Source organism: Ictalurus punctatus, chromosome 27, assembly GCF_001660625.3.
Source record: "Ictalurus punctatus breed USDA103 chromosome 27, Coco_2.0, whole genome shotgun sequence".
In the NCBI taxonomy this organism is placed as follows: Eukaryota; Metazoa; Chordata; class Actinopteri; order Siluriformes; family Ictaluridae; genus Ictalurus; species Ictalurus punctatus.
Window position 1 is genome coordinate 9,776,824 of NC_030442.2, and position 23,136 is coordinate 9,799,959.

Genomic DNA, 23,136 nt, shown 5'->3' on the forward strand with positions numbered 1-23,136 from the left:
CAGAGGACCTGGACATTTTATTATGTACATGGCATCATGAACTCTATCAAATATCAACAGATATTAAATGAAAACCTGACTGCCTCTGCCAGAAAGGACCATGGTTGGATCTTAATATGGGTTACGGTTGGATCGTCCAGCAGAACAAATGATCCAAAACATACAATAAAAATCAACACAAAAATTGTTTACTGACCACAAAATCAAGGTCCTGTCATGGCCATCCCAGTCCCCTGACTTGAAACCCATAGAAAACCTGTAGGGTGAACTGAAGAGGAGGAGGGTCCACCAGCTTGGACCTCGAATTTTTGGAGGTTCTGGAGAGATTCTGCATGGAGAAATGGTCTCAGATCCCTTGCCATGTATTCTCCAACCTCATCAGGAATTAGAGGAGAAGATTCAGAGCTGTTATCTTTGCAAAGGGAGGTAGCACAAAGTATTGACTAAAAGGATGCCAATAATTGTTGCACACCTATATTTAACAAAGAGGTTTTTTTATATAAACCTTTGTTTTGTTTGCAATTGTTTGATATCCATGACAGCAGAGTATTTTTGTGAATTTTTTTTTTTTTTTTTTTTTACAAAAGATCAAAAGGTTAAACATTTTTTTAGATAGCCTATAAGAATGCCTTGGACGAAAGAAGAAGGTATAGAAATCATTCTCATGGCTGGATCAGGATTGCAAGGCTGCGATGGACTTTAACAGGAAACATGGCAAGCACGTCATCACACAGACACACAACACTGTTGCCAAACTTCTTAACAAATGCAAAAAGACTGCAAGTGTTGCGGTCTAACTGATAAGTAAACATCCACAAACATCCATTGACGAAGGCACAAGCAACGTGGTGCTGGCCTATATAGTCCCCTATTCACACACTGCCCTCTTGAGCAGTGTGTGTTCTTGAAAGCCTGCTTGGGTTCCTGGTTAGGGTAGCAGGGTTCTTTGGACATTTTGGAGTGACTGAGTTTTCACTTCAGAGGTCTGCCTACCTTTTTTCAACTGGTTCATGTTTATGGAAAAATGGAGGGAAAATGCTGACCTGTGGGCATGTATCTTACAGCATCTACTATAAATAGAGCTGCGCCTGGGGAGCTGAGGCCTAACGGCTGGTGCTCCCTCCCTCCCTCACTAACAGTTGCCTATCAAACTAGGTAAATGACTTCCCAGCTAGATGCTGGTTTCCGTCCTGGCCTGAAAATTGCTGACCTACAGCCTGCTGGAATCTATGAGGTGTATAAGAACCACACGATTATTTCCATGGCAGAAATAGCATTTTAGTAACGTCTACAAGAGACAAAGACAAATATGTGAATGTGACACATAACAGCAGAGCTGAACAAAATGTAAAGTTATAATAATGTAACCCCTAAATGTCCTAAAGTATTCACCTTAAAGAATCTCCACATGAGTGAAGAAGGAATGTACGGACCTGCTAACAAGTCGAGGGAGTTTAAGGGGTTAAATCTGACTATACTCTATAGAAGTCTAATTACATTTACACGCTGAAACCTAAATTATTGAGGATTTCTTGCCTTGCCCTGCAAACATCCAATGCTTCTCCAAGCTACGCATTTTAATATCAGAAATCTAACAGTGCAGCTATCTTTATGCCCCAAAATAGTGTCTACCCAGGAAGCCTCCTTCTGAAAGTATTATATTGTTTGTTTGTTTTTCAATGCCATGCCAGCTTCTATGGGTTTTTCCATGGTGAGAAATGTATAAGGAACTCTATATAAGGCTTTTAAAATCCATTTTTTCTAAAAACTCTTAAATTATGTTAGGTATGACTTTGTTAAAAAATTCTTCCAGAGTGTTGACTGAATACTGGATTCTGAAAATGGATTCTGACAGAAGGTACATGTTGTACAAGTATTATATTAAATATTGCTATTGTCAGAAAGTGATGGAGATTAAGTCTGGCATATCAAAAAGTGGTACGGCAATGTCTCCAGTGTCCCCAGCCAACTGTACGTTACAGCTTTTAACTTGGGAGGGAATATTGTGCTCTTGGCACCCTAATATGATTAAAGTTTTATACTAGAAACCATTAGCTTTGCTCAGGATATAGGCTATTGTAATACAAATATGCTGGTAAGTCAATCATTCAAAATGCTGCCAGAAAAGCTGTCATTCACAAACATCCACTAGGAAATTAAAGCCACCATGGTCTGCTACAGTAAATGTAAGATTTTAATAAATATCCGTATTGTTGCTTAGAAAATTGATCAAAGAGTGAGAATCGTGACCAACAATCGTGAGCAGCATTGTTCTTTTTCAGTCTTTTTTTGACTTAGTCTTTCTTCTTTTTACAGATATGTCCATTAAATATTATAAAATCTTTATTCAGGTCATGTTGATTTATTTTAATCCATTTGACTAAGTACAATATATTTTTTCATGTATATAGTTTTAGTCAACAAAAGCAATCATAATTTTGTTAACGAACTGCAAAAGAACTGAAACAGAACAAACTGTAACTACAAAAAATAGTTGGTATTATGACTAAATTTATCATTAGAGGTCAGTATACCCAAACCTTCCAGTGAAACAGTGGGTATACTGCGTAATACAGGCATACAATGGTTAGGAAGTTAGTAGGTTTCCCTTCTGTTTTAAGGGTTTTCAGACAGTCAGAGAAACTCTATATATACCACAAGGACATGTGAAACATGCGATATGTGAAACACGGCATGTGTGAAGCATTTTTCTTCACTTGTGCGGCGTTTATGACATAAAAATGATGAGAAACTACACTTCACGGCCAGTAAAGTCTCTCAGTCGCTACACCAAAGTGTAGATTGCAACCAAACCGTCTGGCTCATCTGTGCTGTGTTCGTACTGTATTCGGAAACATTTGTGTTGGTTTATTTCTCAACCTGCACAAACCCAGCCCAAATAAACAAAATGTGTTGGAGTGATCTGGAAACTGATAAGGTTCTATCACAGGTCACAAAATTATATATTTCATTTTTCAATCTTCTTCATTACAATCGATAAAAAAAACCTTCAAGTTTGGCAGTAATTTCATTGAAGAAAGTCAGATTGACAATTTATTAATTAAGTCTAATTAATGTAATATATTTACCATCAGTTCTTCTGACACCATATACTTCCACTTATCAATACTCCCAATTATCATTGCTTGGGACTTCAGACAGTAGTTTCACGTCACCGGTTTTCTTTTGTATATGCATATAACCCATACCTAGCCAAGAGTAGCTTCTAAGAGTTCATAAATTATTTGACAGAGTTTCTTAAAAGCCTCATTCTTGTTCATGGCTTGAGCGTGTTAAATGACAACATGGAAAAGAGCTTGAGGTCAATAGGCTTGCTGTGTTGATGTGTTTGCCTGGCAAGCTTCTCTATAAATCTCCGCTCTCCTGTTTCAGTAATAACAATGAGTTTCTTTAGAAATCATGACATCAACCTGGTTTGCAGAAAATCAGAGCACCAATTGTAATCAAACTCAAACACTCAAGGCAATGTTTTCTCTAGCTACATTGCAACACAACACACAGACAACACAAAATGAATGCAATAATGGAAAGAAAACATAGTAACTTGGCCCAAATTACTCTTCTCCGTGGTATAACACCCTGAGGCTCTAGGTACAGCCAGCAGAAAAGGATATGGGCACTGGGCCAGTGAATGGGCTGCCATGACTGGCATTCCTCGCACAGACATCTGGATGGGCAGTCTCTGCCTTGTACCACTGCACACATACACAGCACTTCAGCTAACTGAAGGAGCCTTGTCCTAGCTGAGAGGCTCTCTTATACACACCATACATCACCAGTGAGGACCATGCATCCACAACTTAATGTGTTATTTAATTAAACTTTATTGGGGAGGCCCAGCCATTTGTACTGCTACACAGATATAAAGTTATAATATGTTTTGTGAATACAATGTATGTTTACTGTTTGTGTTGCTTGACATCAGGAATCAAGTTCTACTTCTGTACATTCTTGACCACCATGGTGGATTCCTTCCAAATTCCTATATGCTTGTAACTTAATACTAATAACAAAGTTATCACCTCATGAACATAACGATGACCAATGCCCAAATTGCTTGGGAACATCTTAGACTTGCACTTACGCAGCCTTGTCCTAATTGCAGTATAAAGGCAATTGTGACACGTGATACGCACCTCACCAGATATGGAGGAACTGTTGCCTATTTAGCAACCTCCCCTGATGTTGCAGGAGTGCAGTGGGGAGTGATCAAGCAACCAATGTGACTGCAGCGCCCCCTAGAAATACCATGGTGAGCTCCTCTGTGGCATGATCAAAGCAAGAATATAAAGACGACAAAGTGTGCAGCTACTCAGCATCATGGAGAATGGAGCACGTGTGGGCTTACTGTGTTGGAAAGCAGGGCAGAGGAGGCATGGGCCAAATAAATGAACAGTGCAGTGAAGTCCAGTGAAACCACTGTAGCAGACACACCAAAGGCCTATGCAATACTGGGGAATGTTAGGGAGGGTAACTGACATAAATTAGACAAGGCTAACTAATATGGGCAGTGATGGCTCAACGGTTATGGCTCTGGGTTACTGATCAGAAGCCCCAGCACTGGCAAGTTGCCACTGTTGGTCCCTTAAAAAAAAAAAAAGGCCTGTGACCCTCTCTGTTCCACAGGTGCCATATCATGGCTGACCCTACTCCCTGACCCCAACTTCCTAACCAGCCGGTATATGTGAAGAAAAGAATTTCACTGTGCTGTAATGAATATGTGAAAAAATAAAGACTGCTTCTTCTTCTTCTGACTTGTCTGAGATTCTCATTAGTGCGATCTCTCAAGAACGAGTGGTTGAATGCTTGTAGTTTGTAACCAGCTGATGAACTGATTAGATTTTGGAATCGATCCATACAGGGCAAGGTCACAGCAACGTCAAATATCTGATGTAGATTTTCCTCAATAGCTTCCTTCCAGTTTGTCATACAAAGATGCTATTTAACCCTTCATGTTCAGGAACTCAACTGAACCCGCTGAGATTCTTGTTAGTGTGATATCTCAAGAATGAGTGGTTGAATGCTTATAGGATTTATATGAAATTGTCAGTGTAACCAGCTGAACTAATTAGGAATTTCTTCCAAACATGATCGAGGTCACAGTAAGGCCAGATGTCTGAAATAGCTTTTCTTCAATAGCTTCCTTCCTGTTTGAAGTATATTTTAATTTTGTTGCAGGTATACAATCCAGGTATACAAATACAAGAAGGAATAGACTTGTTGGTGATGGAGGCATCTCTGTCAGTTACGTTGGCATTAAGTTCTATTTGTTACATATATAAGACTTACCCTAAAGAGCCATAGTAACAACCAATAACATGGTTAAATATGTAATAATCATAGTACAAAGCACCATAATAAAATCATAGTAGCATCATGGTGGTGATGAAAAGCATAGTGTCCACTATTCCTTACTGAGGGATGACCTGTTAGGATATGATCTGCTTCTTAGGTTAGGTTTACAGATCCTATTCAAAAACAGGAAATAAATCAGCAAGTAGTTCTACTGAGAAAGGTCTCACAGAGGAAATGCTGATGATACTGAAAATTTGAGGTGGCTCTAAAGGCCATCTGAAACCTCAGTGTCTCAGACCAGCAACAGAGCGGCAACAATGTTGAACCTCACTATCCAACAGTATTTCACACATCTGCGCTGATCTCACTAAACAATCCACCAACAATCCACCAACCTAAAAGGCGCCAGCAGTGTTTGTGCTTCTCTAAACTCTTCCACTACACTCCGAGTACAGTGTAAACATCCAGTGTGAGTGTGATTGCCAAAGGTAAATATGATTCAGGGAGAGGAATCACAAAATGATACGTTTCATGAAAGCTCAGAACCCGAAGGACTGAAGGAAAAAAAAAGCAACAACTCAGAACAGGCTTTATACCTTTAAAGAATTTAATAGCAGACAGTAAGAGATGCTGAGCTCCATGTTACAGTACAGCAAGGGCCTTAATGACTCATGTGATACAGGGCTGTGGGTGGTTAATGGGTACATTTTCATGCTCAGAGATACCACAGAACAAAAGCAGTAACCGAGATCCAATCTTTTTTAGTAAAAGGAAGTGAACTACAAGAAAGATCACTGCCTACAACAACTGTCTAAAACATTTTAGCAAGGTAAAAAAGTCTACATACTGTAATCATGCCATAAAATATTGTAAAAATACAAAAGTCAAGGCTGAATTTGAAGATGTATATGTCTCACTGGGTGACACGTGTGCTCAGCACCACTGAGCCTGTGATGCCTGTTTTCAACAAACACATATTAAACTACACATGTTTTCAATAAGGTGGGGCAATGGCTCTAAGGCTCGGATGTAAACATGTGACCCTCAATAGCACATCTGTTGTCAGGGAGGAGAGTTAGGAGAATAGCTAAGGCCTCTGACACAAAGATAATGCACTGGTGGAAACACAGCATCTGCCATCCTGAGTTATATGAGTAGGTGGTGATGACCAGGCCATTATCACACACAACAATATCATTTCTCTTATATTGGATTAAAAAAAAATTCAAGATAACATACTGCAAGTAAATTACAAACATAAAAACCTATAGGGAATTAATGGTAGCCAATTAAATCTTAGTGTAAGCTTACGGTCAATACACGACAATCAACACTTAGGGTTTCATTAGTAATAATAACAACAACAACAACAATACATTAAACAATATGCATCCATAAGTATTAAGACTACATTAAGTATACACCCATGTAGACTGTAACCATGTACACAGAATAACCAGATTAACTGGCTCTATATAAAATACAGTTTAAAGAAAACCATAAGCACACCAATGGAGGCAAGAGACACACACCAAACCAAATAATAATAATAATAATAATAATAATAATAATAATAATTGATCCATCCTGTGTCGGAAATTAAGGAAAGCATCCCCAGGGAGTGGAGGGAGGGGGATAATTGTAAGGGCCCATGATTAGACAGGGGGTCTTGAGATTAATTTTCATTCATACACTCTGCAAAAAAAATATTACTAGCATCCCTAAGCATCATGTTCAGTTACCAGAGCAGAGAAAATTAGTTTGGGCCTGAAAACACCAAGTCATCTCACACTCAATATTGTAAACACAGTACAGCCTCCAGTGTACACTTAACATCTACAGTCCAACTGAAGAAAAATCCAGGAGTTCAGGCAACATAATTGACTGCCATATTTATGTTCATTTTACACTGCAGGCGTTAATTCATCAGAGTTCATCAGCAATATTTCAGCATACTATAATAATTCATTCAAGCAAATTTGGATTAGTTAATACAGTTAACTGGATATGTTGCTCGGTAGATTATAGTCCGTTATGAATCCATCATATTACGAATAAAATTAAAAAAAAAGAAAAAAAAAGAAAAAAAAAAAGAAAAAAAAAAACAACCTAACAGCTATTTAGCATAGTTGTTTATTATAGGTATTTATAGCAAACCGGTTGTTTATAGTTTCTTTTTTATGTAAAGGCTGCTGAATCTACAGTCGCTCTGTTACTATAAATTATCAAGTGACTTTGAATCGTCAACACTGCAAACCTAATGCGCATACAAGACTTCAAACACTTACTATGGCTATACGCTTAGAACCGCATATTTCCCTACTAAATAGTATGAGAAAACAGTACGCTACTTACGTAGGCAAATATCAAAACAATCCAATCAGAAAGCTGTAGGTTTGAATGACTAGTGCCAGAAAAATCCACCTCGAGATATACGAGAGCATAAAGATAGGAGCGAGTGTTCTTTTATAACGTAAACATTCAAATGAAAGATTTCAGCGGATAACAGGCAATAATAATAATAATAATAAGGTTGGTTGCACTGGGTTTCGATGACAGCGCGAGGAGAAACAATGCTGAACGCCTAAAGATGCTCCTTAAGACACTGGGTTAAGAAACGTTACCGTTTAAGGGGATACACGCCTGTGCTTCCCGTGCAGCAGCTAGAATCCGATCTTTTCATTCTTGAAACGCGGACATTGTCGCCGAGCAGCTCTCCGGTAATACAGGAGTCCAGTGTATTCTCAGCGCGAGCGCTGCTCCACGGCACAGCGCAGCGGCAACTGGCGGACGCTGCGCTGAGCGGGGAAGACGCTACGGAGCATGCGCGGCGCAACACAACACCACACCACATGGCGCCTCACAACAGCTTATAAACATTAGTGATGGAAAGTACGGTTTATCAGTTCCTTAATGTCATCAAGCAATGGCGTCACTACGTAACAACTCACTGTCATGTAAAATCAATGAAACCTTCTAATAAAGTAATTTGTGTGAATGCATAGTGAAACATTCAAATTGAGTTATTGTGTGAACATGCTGATTATTGTCATTTGTGTGAACATATTGCTGATTATTGCCTTTCATTCACTGACGTTAATGGTGTTTGAGGTCACATTCTCTGATCCTTCATGTCAAATATGACTGACCAATATTGAGTAGCCTACATTTTGGACAAGTTTCCTACATTAACGTTTTGCACCTACAGCGCACATTACAGACACTGATGCACAAGCACGGAGAACAGTGGCAAGGAAAAACATCCTGAGAGAACCTGAGGAAAAATCCTTGAAAGGAACTAGACTCCAAAGTGAACCCAACCTCTTCTAGGTGATGCCAGATAGTGGGATTATAAATAATTACTCTTCTACAATTGCTTACTATAACTTCACACAGTAGTAAGTGTGCATAGAGGATGTTCTTTATGAGTGACATAGTCTTTATGATTACAGCAGCAGTTCTTAGGTACAAGTCTACAGTATCCAGGTGAGGTTATTCATTGAAGAAAGGATGATACTTGGGTAGAAACTGTTTTGGGAAGTGTAGTCTGTGTTGGATCGGCTGTGTTGGGAGTAGGAATCAACTCCATGACTTCAGAACTCTAACCGTCTTTCGGATGAGACTTTAAACCGAGCTTCTGACTCTCTGTGGTTATTAAAAATCCCAGGACACTTATCATAAATGAGTAAGGGTATAACCCTGGTGTTCTGGTGAAATTCTCCCGTTGGAGAATCATGGCCCCCCAAATAACCCCCATCTCTGAATTGGCTACATTAATCTCCTCTTCTCTCCACTAATAGCTGGTGTGTAGTGGGTGTTCAGGCGCACTATGGTTGCCGTTGCATCATCCAGGTGGATGCTACACACTAATGGTGGTTGAGGAGATCCCCCCCACTATGTAAAGCGATTTGACTGTCTAGAAAAGTGTTATATAAATGTAAGTGTAACTAACTAATCTAAAGGTTAAATTAATGTGTGGGAATGGACATTCAATTTTTTCAGCTTTTCCTGTTGATGGTTGAAGTGGCAACAGGCTGAGAAGATCAACCCAGACTTCTCCATCCCCAGCCACAGATATTTGGTCCTTCTGGTGGATCCCAGAAGTTCCTTAGTCAACTTGGGGCTGCCCGTAGTCTCTGCCAGTGAGATGTGCCTGATACAACTCTAGTTTCTGGTTTCAGCCCCCCTAACTCAAAACCAACATTACACTCTTGATGCAAATTTTCTTAAATATTTGTAGATATCTTAAAGTCAATTATGGCTCAATAAAAAGTATTAAGCAACTCCTGTAGAAATGCATTGGAAATGCATTTGGCCAGTGCTTTGCAATGGCCTTCTTAGTCTTTGGCCTTGAACCTTATTTAAAACCTGTGGTCTGATTTGAAGAGGGAAGTCACATGCTACACTTAAGAATATAAAGAATCCTAAAAAATACTTTAAAGATAACTAGGATGTAGTTTCCATCCATCCATTTTCCATACTGCTTTTCCTACACAGGGTTGTTGGCGAGTCTGGAGCCTATCCCAGGGAACTTGGGGCAGAAGGCGGATTACATCCTGAACGGGGTGCCAACCCATCAGAGGGCACAATCGCACACATGATCACACACCCATTCACACACTAAGGACAATTTAGAGATGCCAGTCAGCCTACAATGCATGTCTTTGGACTGAGGGAGGAAACCAGAGTACCTGGAGGAAACCCCTGAGGCATGGGGAGAAATTTAATTTTGAAATAGATAACATTAATGTTGGCTTAAAGTTTGAAAGTAAATATAAAGTGGAAATGCAACATATATTTCATGCCCAAGTTGAGGCTTCAGTTACATATTAATATTTATTAGCCTATAATTTGTTTTAACATATTGATTGAATGCAACAGGTTTAGAAGATTTGTCACTCTAAAATCTAGTTGACCAATTGCTGTTTATGGGTTATGACATTTAAGATATTCAACTAATCTAAGAGCTATGGTTGATAGTGTAAATGTTATATTACTGTAGGAGAAAGCCTGAATACCTTTTTACTGTATCATAAATTTTTAGTAAATATAAATGCTGAATTAATTTCCACCTTGTGTCCGCTTGAGCACAATTTCTGATGAGGGTAACCGAGTGAAGTTCAAGTACTTACCATGTAAGCTGTATCAAGGGCTTGCACTTAATACGAGAAGATATATGTAACCAATGAAGGGAGATAGAGTGTAATGTAATGTAATTTTCTAGTTAAGAAATATAACATTACATTATAACATAGCATAACATAACAACATTATTGGCTTGCTTGAAACAGAGGTATAAATTGGAATTTAACATAAATTTTCTTTAATGAAAACATACAGTATATACAACTTAATTTTTTCTTACTTAGAATATATATAAGTATCTCACAAAAGTGAGTACACCCCTCACATTTTTGTAAATATTTGATTATATATTTTCATGTGACAACAGTGAAGAAATGACACTTAGCTACAATGTAAAGTAGTGAGTGTACAGCTTGTATAACAGTGTAAATTTGCTGTCCCCTCAAAATAACTCAACCCACAGCCATTAATGTCTAAACTGCTGGCAACAAAAGTGAGTACACCCCTAAGTGAAAATGTCCAAATTGGGCCCAATTAGCCATTTTCCCTCCCCGGTGTCATGTGACTTGTTAGTGTTACAAGGTCTCAGGTGTGAATGGGGAGCAGGTGTATTAAATTTGGTGTCATCGCTCTCACACTCCCTCATACTGGTCACTGGCACCTTATTGCAAAGAACTCTCTGAGGATCTGAAAAAAAGAATGGTTGCTCTACATAAAGATGGCCTAGGCTATGAGAAGATTGCCAAGACCCTGACACTGAGCTACAGCACGGTGGCCAAGACCATACAGCGGTTTAACAGGACAGGTTCCACTCAGAACAGGCCTCGCCATGGTCGACCAAAGAAGTTGAGTGCACATGCTCAGCGTCATATCCAGAGGTTGCCTTTGGGAAATAGACGTATGAGTGCTGCCAGCATTGCTGTAGAGGTTGAAGGGGTGGGGGGTCAGCCTGTCAGTGCTCAGACCATACGCCGCACACTGCATCAAATTGGTCTGCATGGCTGTCGTCCCAGAAGGAAGCCTCTTCTAAAGATGAAGCACAAGAAAGCCCACAAACAGTTTGCTGAAGACAAGCAGACTAAGGACATGGATTACTGGAACCATGTCCTGTGGTCTGATGAGACCAAGATAAATTTATTTGGTTCAGATGGTGTCAAGCGTGTGTGGCGGCAACCAGGTGAGGAGTACAAAGACAAGTGTGTGTTTTGCCTACAGTCAAGCATGGTGGTGGGAGTGTCATGGTCTGGGGCTGCATGAGTGCTGCCGGCACTGGGGAGCTACAGTTCATTGAGGGAACCATGAATGCCAACATGTACTGTGACATACTGAAGCAGAGCATGATCAGTGTGCAGTATTCCAGCATGATAGCAACCACAAACACACCTCCAAGATGACCACTGCCTTGCTAAAGAAGCTGACGGTGAAGGTGATGGACTGGCCAAGCATGTCTCCAGACCTAAACCCTATTGAGCATCTGTGGGGCATCCTCAAACGGAAGGTGGAGGAGTACAAGGTCTCTAACATCCACCCGCTCCATGAAGTAGTCATGGAGGAGTGGAAGAGGACTCCAGTGGCAACCTGCGAATCTCTGGTGAACGCCATGCCGAAGAGGGTTAAGGCATTGCTGGAAAATAATGGTGGCCACACAAAATATTGACACTTTGGGCCCAATTTGGACATTTTCACTTAGGAGTGTATTCACTTTTGTTGCCAGCGGTTTAGACATTAATGGCTGTGTGTTGAGTTATTTTGAGGGGACAGCAAATTTACACTGTTATACAAGCTGTACACTCACTACTTTACATTGTAGCAAAGTGTCATTTCTTCAGTGTTGTCACATGAAAATATATAATCAAATATTTACAAAAATGTGAGGGGTGTACTCATTTTTGTGAGATACTGTGTGTGTGTGTGTGTGTGTGTGTGTGTGTGTGTGTGTGTGTGTGTGTGTGTGTGTGTGTGTGTGTGTGTGTGTGAAGATGTTAATATGTATATCCACACCATTAAATAGAACTGAGGAAATGCAAAAAGCAGAAAGAGCTGAATAGAATATAAGTTAGATATTTATATGATCATGGTTAAATAGCCAAGTTATGTTACAGTTTCATTTTCAATGCTCACATTAAAGTTGAAATTTCAGAAAAATACAAGGATGCAGCCCTGCACTCTATTGATAGTACTGTGATAAATTCAACTATCCAAATTCATTTGCCTTAATGCTTGTTTCTTTTTTCCCTTGCACAAAAGGGTACATTTGCTCGAAATGATCCAGTTTCCATTAAAAACCCATTAATTCCATTCCATTCATAACAAGTTTATGGGACTTTGTTCCATTTTCATACTGCACAGAAACTTCAGTTACAGTTCAGTTCCTTTATAAGTTCACCAGGTTTCCTGCAGTCTACAATTGTTGCCTAAGGACAGGAATCAGACTGCTTTTAATGAAGTAAATCCTTTCACAAGGACTAGTAGTTAATAGGCGGAAGTTGCATGTTGAGCTCATATACATTACTATGATTTTTTTTAAGTGATTACAAAATTATACAATAAAGGTGTAACTGAGACTGCCAGTAAAACAGTGCACCATAATTATTCCCATTAGCTTCAGATGTCAGATATGACCTCACAAAAAATTATGAATGTTGATTCATTCTGTCCGTTGTACTGCACTGTTAAAAAGGGACTTTTACTGTTCTAAATCTTTAAACTATTAAACATCAATACAGGAACGTCTTTAAATTGAAACTTCAAAGTGCTGAAATTTCCAATATGTAATTCTTATGCAATGGAGAGTATTGCATAAGTACTTTCAATGTGTGTAGGGGAGTGGTAGCTCAGTGGTTAAGATGTTGGGGTGCTGTTTTGAAGGTCGTGAGTTCAAATCCCAGCACTACCAAACTGCCAATGTTGGGCCCTTGGGCAAGGCCCTTAACCCCCAACTACTCAACTGTATAAATGAGATAAATGTAAGTCGCTCTGGATAAGGGCGTCTTCTAAATGTTGTAAATGTACCTATTTATTCCATCTATTTACATGATGTTTACATCAGTTTACCACAAGAGGGAAGCAAATTCAAAGAAAACATTATCATCCTTTGGAAACTCTAGAGGCATCTAGCACTTAACCCCTCAAGATCTGAGACAGGGCATTAGTGAAGCTCCTGTTAAAACTATTCAGTGGGTGTTTTCTCTCTGTTTTCTGTTTATTTTGGCTCTGTCCCTATCAAATCAGTATGAGACATTCCCTCATTCTCTGAAAGGTCACAGTCATTCATTTCTCAGTCATTACAGTATGTATCATACTAACAGGACTAGTGGCAAAGTTCAGCACTATGTAATTGCAGATAAAAGAAGCTCTGCATCATGATTGCTTCACATTTCATATTATGATAGTTGGTTTGGGACTTCTTTCAAATCCACCCATTGAAACACTGTGGCTTTTAAGTTTTCTTTGCTCGCTGCAGGTGCATGGTGGGTTATGTAAGTCTATTTTTCTGAGGGGATTTGCTGTCTCTGGTTAGAAGCAGAGGCTACGCCTTTCCCTTTGTTCCTTTGCCTGGTCCGGCATAACTTATTGCCTTCCATTATCCAAGATATTTTTTAAAAAAATCTACTCTCAGAAAAAAAGAAAAATAACACTTCACCTGACGTGACCTGTCCAAACATGTTCATCATGGAATCATATGAATGGCATAAGAAGTACAGCTTGACAGATGCACCAAGAGACATGAACCGGACATGTGGAAATGACTTGTTCATTATTTCTAGAATTTAGGATTATTCAGAAACAAACAAAATTGTTATTATTACCATATATAAACACTGTATAATAAAAATAATAGCTTATCACCTAACTACACACATTACAAATAAGCCTTACAAATTCAGCAAAGTTTGGGGAACAAAACCAAGATGTGAACATAATAAATGTAATTGTAAAGTTTCAAGCAGCAGCTGAACTCAACAGCACAAGCCATAAGTATCCAGACTGTTCAATTTAGCCATCCATATTATAGTTACACAATCTCTAAGCTTTCTAGGTTAGCTTTCACTTACTAGGTTAGCTTTCTCTCACTAGATTAGCTTTTAGTTGCAATGTTGGCTTTGCTTGTTTCTCTGACTTTATAAATAATAATAATAATAAAAAACAAAAACATTGATTTAAATACAGAATGTACAAGTGGTCAGGGTTCAATCAGTAGCTGAGCTCAACAGCACAAGCAGCAATAATTATGATAGTCTATGTAAACACCACATTATAGTTACACAGTAGGTATTCCTGCTAGGTTGGCTTTCACTCACTAGGTTAGCTTTCACTCAATAAATTACTATTCACACTCTAGGTTAACTTTCACTTGCTAAGTTTCTATTCAGTTGCCACATTTACATGTACAACATTTAGCAGACACCCTTATCCAGAGCGACTTAAAGAAGTGGTTTGAAGTCCCTATCAATAAACTCAGCTCATTTCGTTTTCATTTTCTAATATTCAGTTGCTAGGTTAGTTTTCACACACTAGGTAACTTTCATTTGCCAGGTTAGTATTCACTCACTAGGTTAGCTTTCACTCATTAGGTTGCCTTTTGCTCACTTGGCTAGCTTTCACTTGCTTATCTGACTTTATAAAGCCAAAAGCTCAATTTCTATGTGATTTTATGGTCTCTCCAACCAATAAAAATGAGAGAATGCAGACAAGAACTAGACTTCTACATTCAAATTAGGAACAGTCATTTATGAGCAGGCCAGGGGCATGTGCTTAAATATCCACTGATGCCATCTATGGCTATTTAAGAATACAGTGGATTTTTAAAAGCTCTTCTGTGTACAGAATGTGAAATCAATATGACATTCTGTTCTTTTCCGTAAGCATATTATCATTTCATTATTGATTACACTTCCTAGATATGATAAATATTTGTTCTTTAGCCATATTCAGGGTATGGGCACTGGGACAGAGTAATAAAAGGAAGTTGAATCCTAATAACAACTTGTGCTTTTGTTTTTGAAACAATTTCAAAGAAAGAATATGGAAGTTTTCAAGCAGATAACAGGCCAGAAGCAGTGTAACTTGATTCAGTACAGTTAAACAGACCCCTGTGCCTGGCCTTTGCATGGCAGCTCTACTGCCCTAACACGCTGTTACTTAGAAATAATCTTTGTAAAATGGGCAATCCAAGACCTCATGTGCAACTTGAAAATAGATCCCGGCACAGGTGCACAACAGCTTTGAGAAGACAGAGTTTGGTGTTTGATTTGGTACAAAGCAGGCTTCAATTCAAAAGATAAAAGAATAGAGCAGCACAATAAAGCAAGGATACAGAGGAGAGCAGAATAATTATTGAGTGTAATTTGGTCGTCACATGACACGGAAAGTGGTAAATAAATAAATAAATAAATAAATAATATGGTCTTTTCATACTAAAACCTGACTTAAAACCACAGCTTATTTCTACATCTGCTCTTGCCCTAGTTGCAAAATCTTTTTAGAGCATAGAGAATCAAGAGTTAAGTGTATTTGGATTTCAGATTATTGTGAAAATATTTATTCACTTTAAAGTGTGGTGCAACAAGTTAAATGAGAACATTACAGCTAATTAAGTAACTTATGCTGGACTCAAATTTATAATGTGCATTTGATAAATATTTTTGAATTGTTTAGTCCATTAGATGTCGAGAGTCAAGCAAACAAACACCTCTATATCCACAATGTCATTGTGGATAAAAATGTTGGGTTAGCTACTACAGATTAAACACATTGCTGTAATGACACAAGCTACAAAAAGAAAAGAAGCAGTTAGGTAGGGCATGAAATCTGTAGTGCAATCGTCAGTACCTTTGAAAACAATAAATTCATTTTCAGGGCAGTTGATCAATGAAACCACATACATGAAAAAAGTAAATAAATGTATAACAGGCATTGCCTGCTCCTTCTGTTTATATTCTGGTTGGCTTGTAGGTTATAATAGCCTTCTTATAATCTGCATTGTCTCTGATGCCACCCTGTCTGTGGGAAACCTGCTTCATCATTGACTACTGTATTGTCCCTAACCTTAGCTCTAGTTCCACCACCATGAAAAGGAAATCATTTGCACATGAAGAGGCCTACATTGAGAAATATTTATTATTTAGATGCTTAAATGTAACTTTTGTTTAGCCCCAAACAGCACTTATTAAAAAGGGTGTTGCAAGATTTGTTGTGATATTATGTGCTTAATAATTAACTTCTTTTATGCTCAACACTGAATGCGTATTTAAACGTGCATTGCATTGTGGGTTCAACCTCACTGTGATCCTGTTGATTTTGTATTTTATTGAGAGGTCTCCAACTGGAGATCATGAGAGCAAGCTTCCTTACACACTCAGGTTCCTTGTTTTCCCATTCTGGTTGTGTGGACAGATTGGGTTCCAGGGCATTTCCTCATTGCTGGCAAACTGAGGAAGGGCCAGTTGGACAGAATAAGGAGCACGGCTGTCATTCCTGACCCCAATTTCCTTTTTCCCCTCTGCCAGCTGGTGCAAAAATAAAGACCACAAACAACAGCGGGTGGCTCAGTTGACTTGACCATGTAGGTGAGCAATGAGGGGTCAGAAAAGACAACTGGGGCAGCAAAATTACAAGGCCATGAAAAAAGAGCATGTCACTGGTAACAAGTTTCCAGTGCCGCGAAGCACTGAAGTGTCTGTTTGTGTCTGTGATAGTAATTATTTTCTGCATTTCAATGTTCTGGAAATCATTTCGCACTTAATTTGCACTGATTATTTGCTCATAAGAACATTTCTCTGTCACTATGCAAGACTAATGAATTGAAACTTGTTTATGGAGTCTCAGTGGAAACAGTCCACTGGCTTTGTTGGATGTTGGCTGAACTAAAAATTGGTTAAATTATAATTTCCTGGAAGTAAAATAATAAAATACAACTACATTTTTTTGGTTTAGTTTTTCCGTTCAACAAATGTTGTTTGGGCACTGTTAGATAACAAAAATAGTTTGTTCTTGAAAATAATAGTAGTTATTGTCAGGTGATGACCTAAGGTGAATTGATGATGAATTACAAATAAGTCAATTCAGTTACAGGAAAGAAGTCTGTACACTAGAACATTTTCCCATTTAAACAGAACTTTTAAATCCCATGTGTTTAGTCGTTTACCTTTGTAGAACTCAGATGAAGAACATTTTCTTTGACTGCCCACCTGCTTTCAGTGTTAAATTAAACAAGTCCTAGGTGGGGACAGTAAGCCAGATGGAAAGCATAAGGAAGGTGGGAACTATGTTTCACACTATTGCCTTCATCATGGGCTTTCACTCAGTGAGTCACTGTGGAGAAGTACTATAGGTGCCTTACGTTATGTGTACAGCAGCTGTTTCAGATTAACATTGGAAAGAGTAAATTAAGAATGTTTAAAATCTGCCTGAGTGTTGTAGATTTTGTGTCAGTTCATGAGTATCTTGAGACTAAGACTCTTATCCATTAACCACTTCAGTTATGAGAGACATAAACGGCTTTGAGGCTGGATAATATTAACATCATAAAATCAACTTGGTTTTACAAAAAAATTTGTTGAAACTGTGGTATTTAGGAGCAGTTTCATCTCCTGTGTTCATAAATGATAATCATTAACCCCATGAATAAATGAGGTTTATTCAAAGGATGATCTTTTGATTCAGACAACCAGCTTATTATAGTCATTTGGTTATTATTATTATTATTATTATTATTATTATTATTATTAATAATATATATATATATATATATATATATATATATATATATATATATATATATATATATATATATATATATATATATATATATTTTTTGTTCCACAATCTGTCAGTTTTGTGCCAGGTCATAATATAATCTGAGCTAAATTTGACATAGAGCATCAATTTATCCAGTGTATTTATGCACAGTGTTCAGATTTTTCCTACTGTAAAGTAAAAGTGGGCTCAGCTCCAAAGTGTTTCTTAGGTCGTGCGTAAAGCCTATGAGTAACTCCTCTGTGTGTCTGAATAGTGAGGTTCATGAACAACAGAGGATTGTAACAACATGGAGGCTTTCCATGAGCCATGCTTCCTCTCCTCTCTTTCACCCATGACAGGGAACACCAGGTTGTTTCCACAGGCATAGAAACATGACCCTGTTAATAATATTACACTAAATCTACAGTGTATTATAGCAACAACAAATACTGAAAGAGTTTCCCAAACACTTGAACCCCTGTTGAGGCCTCCATGGAGAAAAAGAGGGGGTTCTGTTTAATGACTCTGTAAAGGGTTTCCCCTCAGTGTTCACAGGTGATGGCTGCATTCACAGCACATGTAAATAAACTTCAGTGCCTCAGCTCAGTTCTCTCTTCTGGGATTAGATATTAGTTACCAGTTGTTGTTAAATAAAAACGTCTTTTTATGCCTTTACATGCTGACTGAAAAATTGTTTTCTTTGTGAGTGTTTGTGGTAAAGTGGGCAGAAATAAAAGTTTGACCTTTATTTTAAAATATTTCAGGGTACAGAAAACTTGTTCTTTTACGATCTGTTACCCAAGAAGATTTTCGAAAACAAAATTATGCTTTATTAATCATTGTGCTTTAGCCTCCAGACAGTTGTTGTTACTTCTTTACTAGAGATCCTATTTTGATTAATATTACATGCCAGCTGTGCTTCATAATAACAAAGCTTAAATAGAAATACTTTTTTACTCTATTTAACCCTCCAATTATGTTGGGGGGAAAAGTTTACGTTTATTAACATACATTATGTTATGGGTCAAAAGGACTTCCACAGTTTAAATACACACAAAAACAGTAAAGAACAGCTTAAACAGTAAACCTTTATTATGGCTTGTCCATATTTCATAAAAAGAAATATTTGCATATAAGTTCATGACCCTACATGAGGAAAGTCAAAAAATTTCAAAGAGAAGAAGAGAGATTAACCAGTATATCAGGCATCTCAAATGTGGAAATGGGTCAAATTGACCCGTAACACAATAGGAGGGTTAATTAAGGTTTTTTTTATTTTCATGTTATTTAAATGTTTCAGTCAACTTTAACCTTTACATCATAACCTTGACCTCAGTACATTTTCACATAGTGCAAAAGCTTGAAAAAGCTTAGTGGTTAGCACGTTTGCCTCACACCTCCAGGGGCGGGGGTTCAATTCCCACTGTGGCCCTGTGTGTGCAGAGTTTGCATGTTCTTACCAGGCTAAATTCTAACAAATAGCTTGTTCTCCAAAAAACATCCATCCATTTTCTATACCTCTTATTCTACACAGGGTCATGGGGAGCATGGAGCCTATCCCAGGAGACACGGGCACGAGGCGGGGGACACTCTAGACAGGGTGCCAACCCATAACAGGCCCCATCACACACCAATTCATACAATTTGGACAATTTAAAGATTTCAATGAGCCTACAATGCATGTCTTTGGACCGGAGGAAGAAACCAGAGTAACCCTAAAGCATGGGGAGAACATGCAAACTCCACATACACAGGATGGTGGCTGGAATTGAACCCCAAACCCCGGAGGTGTGGAGCAAACATGCCTACCACTCTCCAAAAACCCTCTCCAAAAAACCTTGCTAGTTAAATGTTATTATTGGCTATGTAATTACATTAGCACCTGAGCTAACTAACTGATTGCTATCTAAAACTTAACAAACTTGGCATACAGTGTTGGAAACATGCAAATTAGCATGGTCAGTGTTGGCTTTAAATTCATTTCCAAATTGCTTGATTGTGTATACCTTTTATGACTTAAAATTCCTTCAAAAGTCATAACCAGAATAGCATGTTCAATCAGCACACTGTTACTTTAAATGTGTTTTCAACTCATTTTCTAGTGGGTTATTTTTATTTGATTCCAACAATGTATTTTATTTTATTTTACATTTATTCAAGTATGGCAACATGGTACTTTAAAGAACCCTGCTTTCTTGTGTTTTTTAAAAGTATATATTAACCCATTAATAGAGCTGTGGCTTCATGTACCAGTTGGGTATTTGTAATAAGGGAGTGAGGAGGAGAGATTAAGGATGAACTTGGAAAAAGCTACATTACAGGCAACTTAGTGAAAAAAAATGAGTTGAGGAAAAAGAAGCTGCTGAGCCTGAAGATTTAAAGACTGCAGCAGCCAAAGAATGTGATGATGTTCACACTGTATGAACCTCTGTCTGACTACAGACAGTCAAAGACTGGACAAGAATGAACTTACAAGACATGGCTAAAATCAGCTTTGATTATACTGTTTCCATCTCAGAAATCTCACCACTTTATCATGTAAAGACGTCATTAATATTTAAAGGCAAGAATAATCCCGATATCAGTGAAGACACTGGTGTTACCTCCACATTACACATGCAACTAATAGTGTAAAGACTGTGTTCTTCCTTTCCTTAACCCCTACATTGTCTCTCACACTGTCATCAAGGACCTTCACTATCCGAACCTAGTTTGTGGACAGACCATGTTGGGCCAACTGGGGGTGAAAGACAAGACATATTGGAACATTCCTCGGTACTCTGCATAAATGAATTTTCCTTGAATAGTGACTGGTTGAAATGTCCTGGTCAGGGCTGTTTAGAAAGACATAATGAAATCAACACAAGCATCTGCATGTGTTAATCAGAGTTGGGTGTAACACGTTACTGTATTTTAATTACTTTTTCTGATAATGCAGTAATTTAATGCATTCAATTTTAAATTTAGGTAATTTGATTACAGTTACTGATGCCAATAAAATTACATTACTTGCATTGCAAATGTATTGTTAAGAAAACAATATTCAGTAAAATGCATTTTTTAAATAAATCATGTTTTAGCAACAAAGATTTTTTCTTTAGCCCCGAATAATTCTTCACTTGGAGCAATTAAAGAAGACTGCCTTTTATATATATATAATTCAGTGAACGGAGGCGAGACCAATCAGACAGGGTTTACAGGAAAATACGTGGAAACACCCGTGTCTTACTGGCTGACAGTCTCTCAATTCTGCCAAACACTAGCTCATACAGTCAGTGTGAGGAAAAATGGATATACACCGATTTTTAAAAAAAAAAAAAGTAAAGGGGCTGAAACTGAAACAGTAACATACTCTGATGCCGCGCAGGAAAACAACTTGTGTAAATGTCTATTTGAGTTCCAGTTTACATGAACATGATATGAGCAGAGCATAAGGAAAGATAATGTACTTTACATGGCAATGTAGCAGCTAAACCCATACAATGAGAGCTTAGTTGTGCCTCCCTTTGGCTAGTGACACTAAACTAGCCTAGTTAGAAACGTTTTATATTTTATCAGTCTGGTAGTTCTACAAACAGTCACAACACCCGAGGCAGGTTTTATGATAAATTAAACTTTTTCTGATTGTCATACATTGACATGCGCTAAAATTACTGAAAGAACTATGAGTTTCACTTTGTAGCGTATTTTTGTAGGTTTGATAGCTTTTGGACGTAATGTGAAAGTAAAGTAATTAGTAATCTGATTACTTTTTACATGCAGTAATCAGTAAAGTAATCAAATTGCAATTTTAAAGGAGTAATTAGTAATCTGTAGTGGATTACTTTTTTTGAGAAATTTATTAAACACTGTGGTGTTAATCAGTGCACATCAACATATTGTTCTAGAGAATCTAGAAACTCCAAAAGATTTAACCTGTCCAATGCTCTTAATTGGAACTCCAACTCTATAGGGTTAAGAATGTGTACAGTTGTAAAGGTAACTCTTATGTCCTGATAACATAGGGGACATAACAGTGTGACTAGAGTACTGACCATATATCAGTTCCTCCAGGATGTTGCAATTTTGCAATCGCAGAAATGGATAAAAAATCAAAGAAACTTTGTAATATTCACAGGAATTTGCCTTTTCCAAAATTACAGCAAACTTTCCTCATATTTGGGCCAAGATGTGTCATGTGATGTCATAACAACACTCATTCAGCCAAAGCCCTCTTCGTTTCACATGCCTCGAACATGAGTACAGCTAAAAGGTCGTATTTACCAACAAACATCACTGTGCAAGACCATGCAAAACAATTTCGTGCAATTGCAATTTTGCAAATTCAAGTAGTTTTCTGCGAAAAGCACAAAAAACTCTGCAAATTGCATCGCAAATTTTGAAAGAAAAAAAAAAACGCAGCAAAATCAAGCATTTTTGGATGCAATAATCACAAAAAACACTGCGAAATCTTATATGGAATGATCCTGTCCTGAGAATCTATCACCTAAAATCAAGTCTGCCCTGAAGATCTGCTGCAGGTCCACAGAGACCTGAAGCACCTGACCCACCTCCTTTGAAGGCTATCAGCCAGTCCCTGCAAGAGTGGAGGAGCCCCTGGGCAAAAGTTAAATTCCCTCCATTGGGAATGCCATCTTGATCAGAATGCCACTCCATGTATAGAGCAACCCACTAGGGGCATGTCTCTTTAACTACTGGATTATCCACCCAGCTCTCAGATGGCAGACTATGGGCCTATGACTAGGACACACAGGGTACCCAAGTCTGCAAATGTGGACATGTGGTTCTTGGTCACCTGGATAGTGTCAACCTGAGACCAGCAGTAGCTTGGTGGGGCAGAACAACATTAATAATGATAGAGCCTCAAACAAAATTAAGTCAAGAGGTTATCACAGTTGACTTATGCTATAGGCTACTATCTAGTGAAATTTTTAGAAAAACCACATAATAGGCAGTTGACAACATACAGTCATCCAGCATACAGTCTAGAAGCCC

General features: G+C 38.1%; 1 protein-coding gene across 3 annotated transcripts in view; it reads right to left on the minus strand.

Annotated features, from left to right (window-relative positions):
- The window catches only part of si:ch211-288d18.1 (USP6 N-terminal-like protein), a 39,340-nt gene extending 31,235 nt beyond the window's left edge, over positions 1 to 8,105 (minus strand). For 2 of the 3 annotated variants that reach the window (XM_017458431.3, XM_047151640.2), the window contains exon 1: positions 7,941 to 8,105. The gene's annotated coding sequence lies outside the window, so the exon portion shown is untranslated. Of the gene's footprint in view, positions 1 to 7,671; positions 7,889 to 7,940 lie in introns of those variants that run through there. The other variant, XM_017458432.3, reaches the window with a different exon arrangement.
- Positions 8,106 to 23,136: the final 15,031 nt, after the last annotated feature.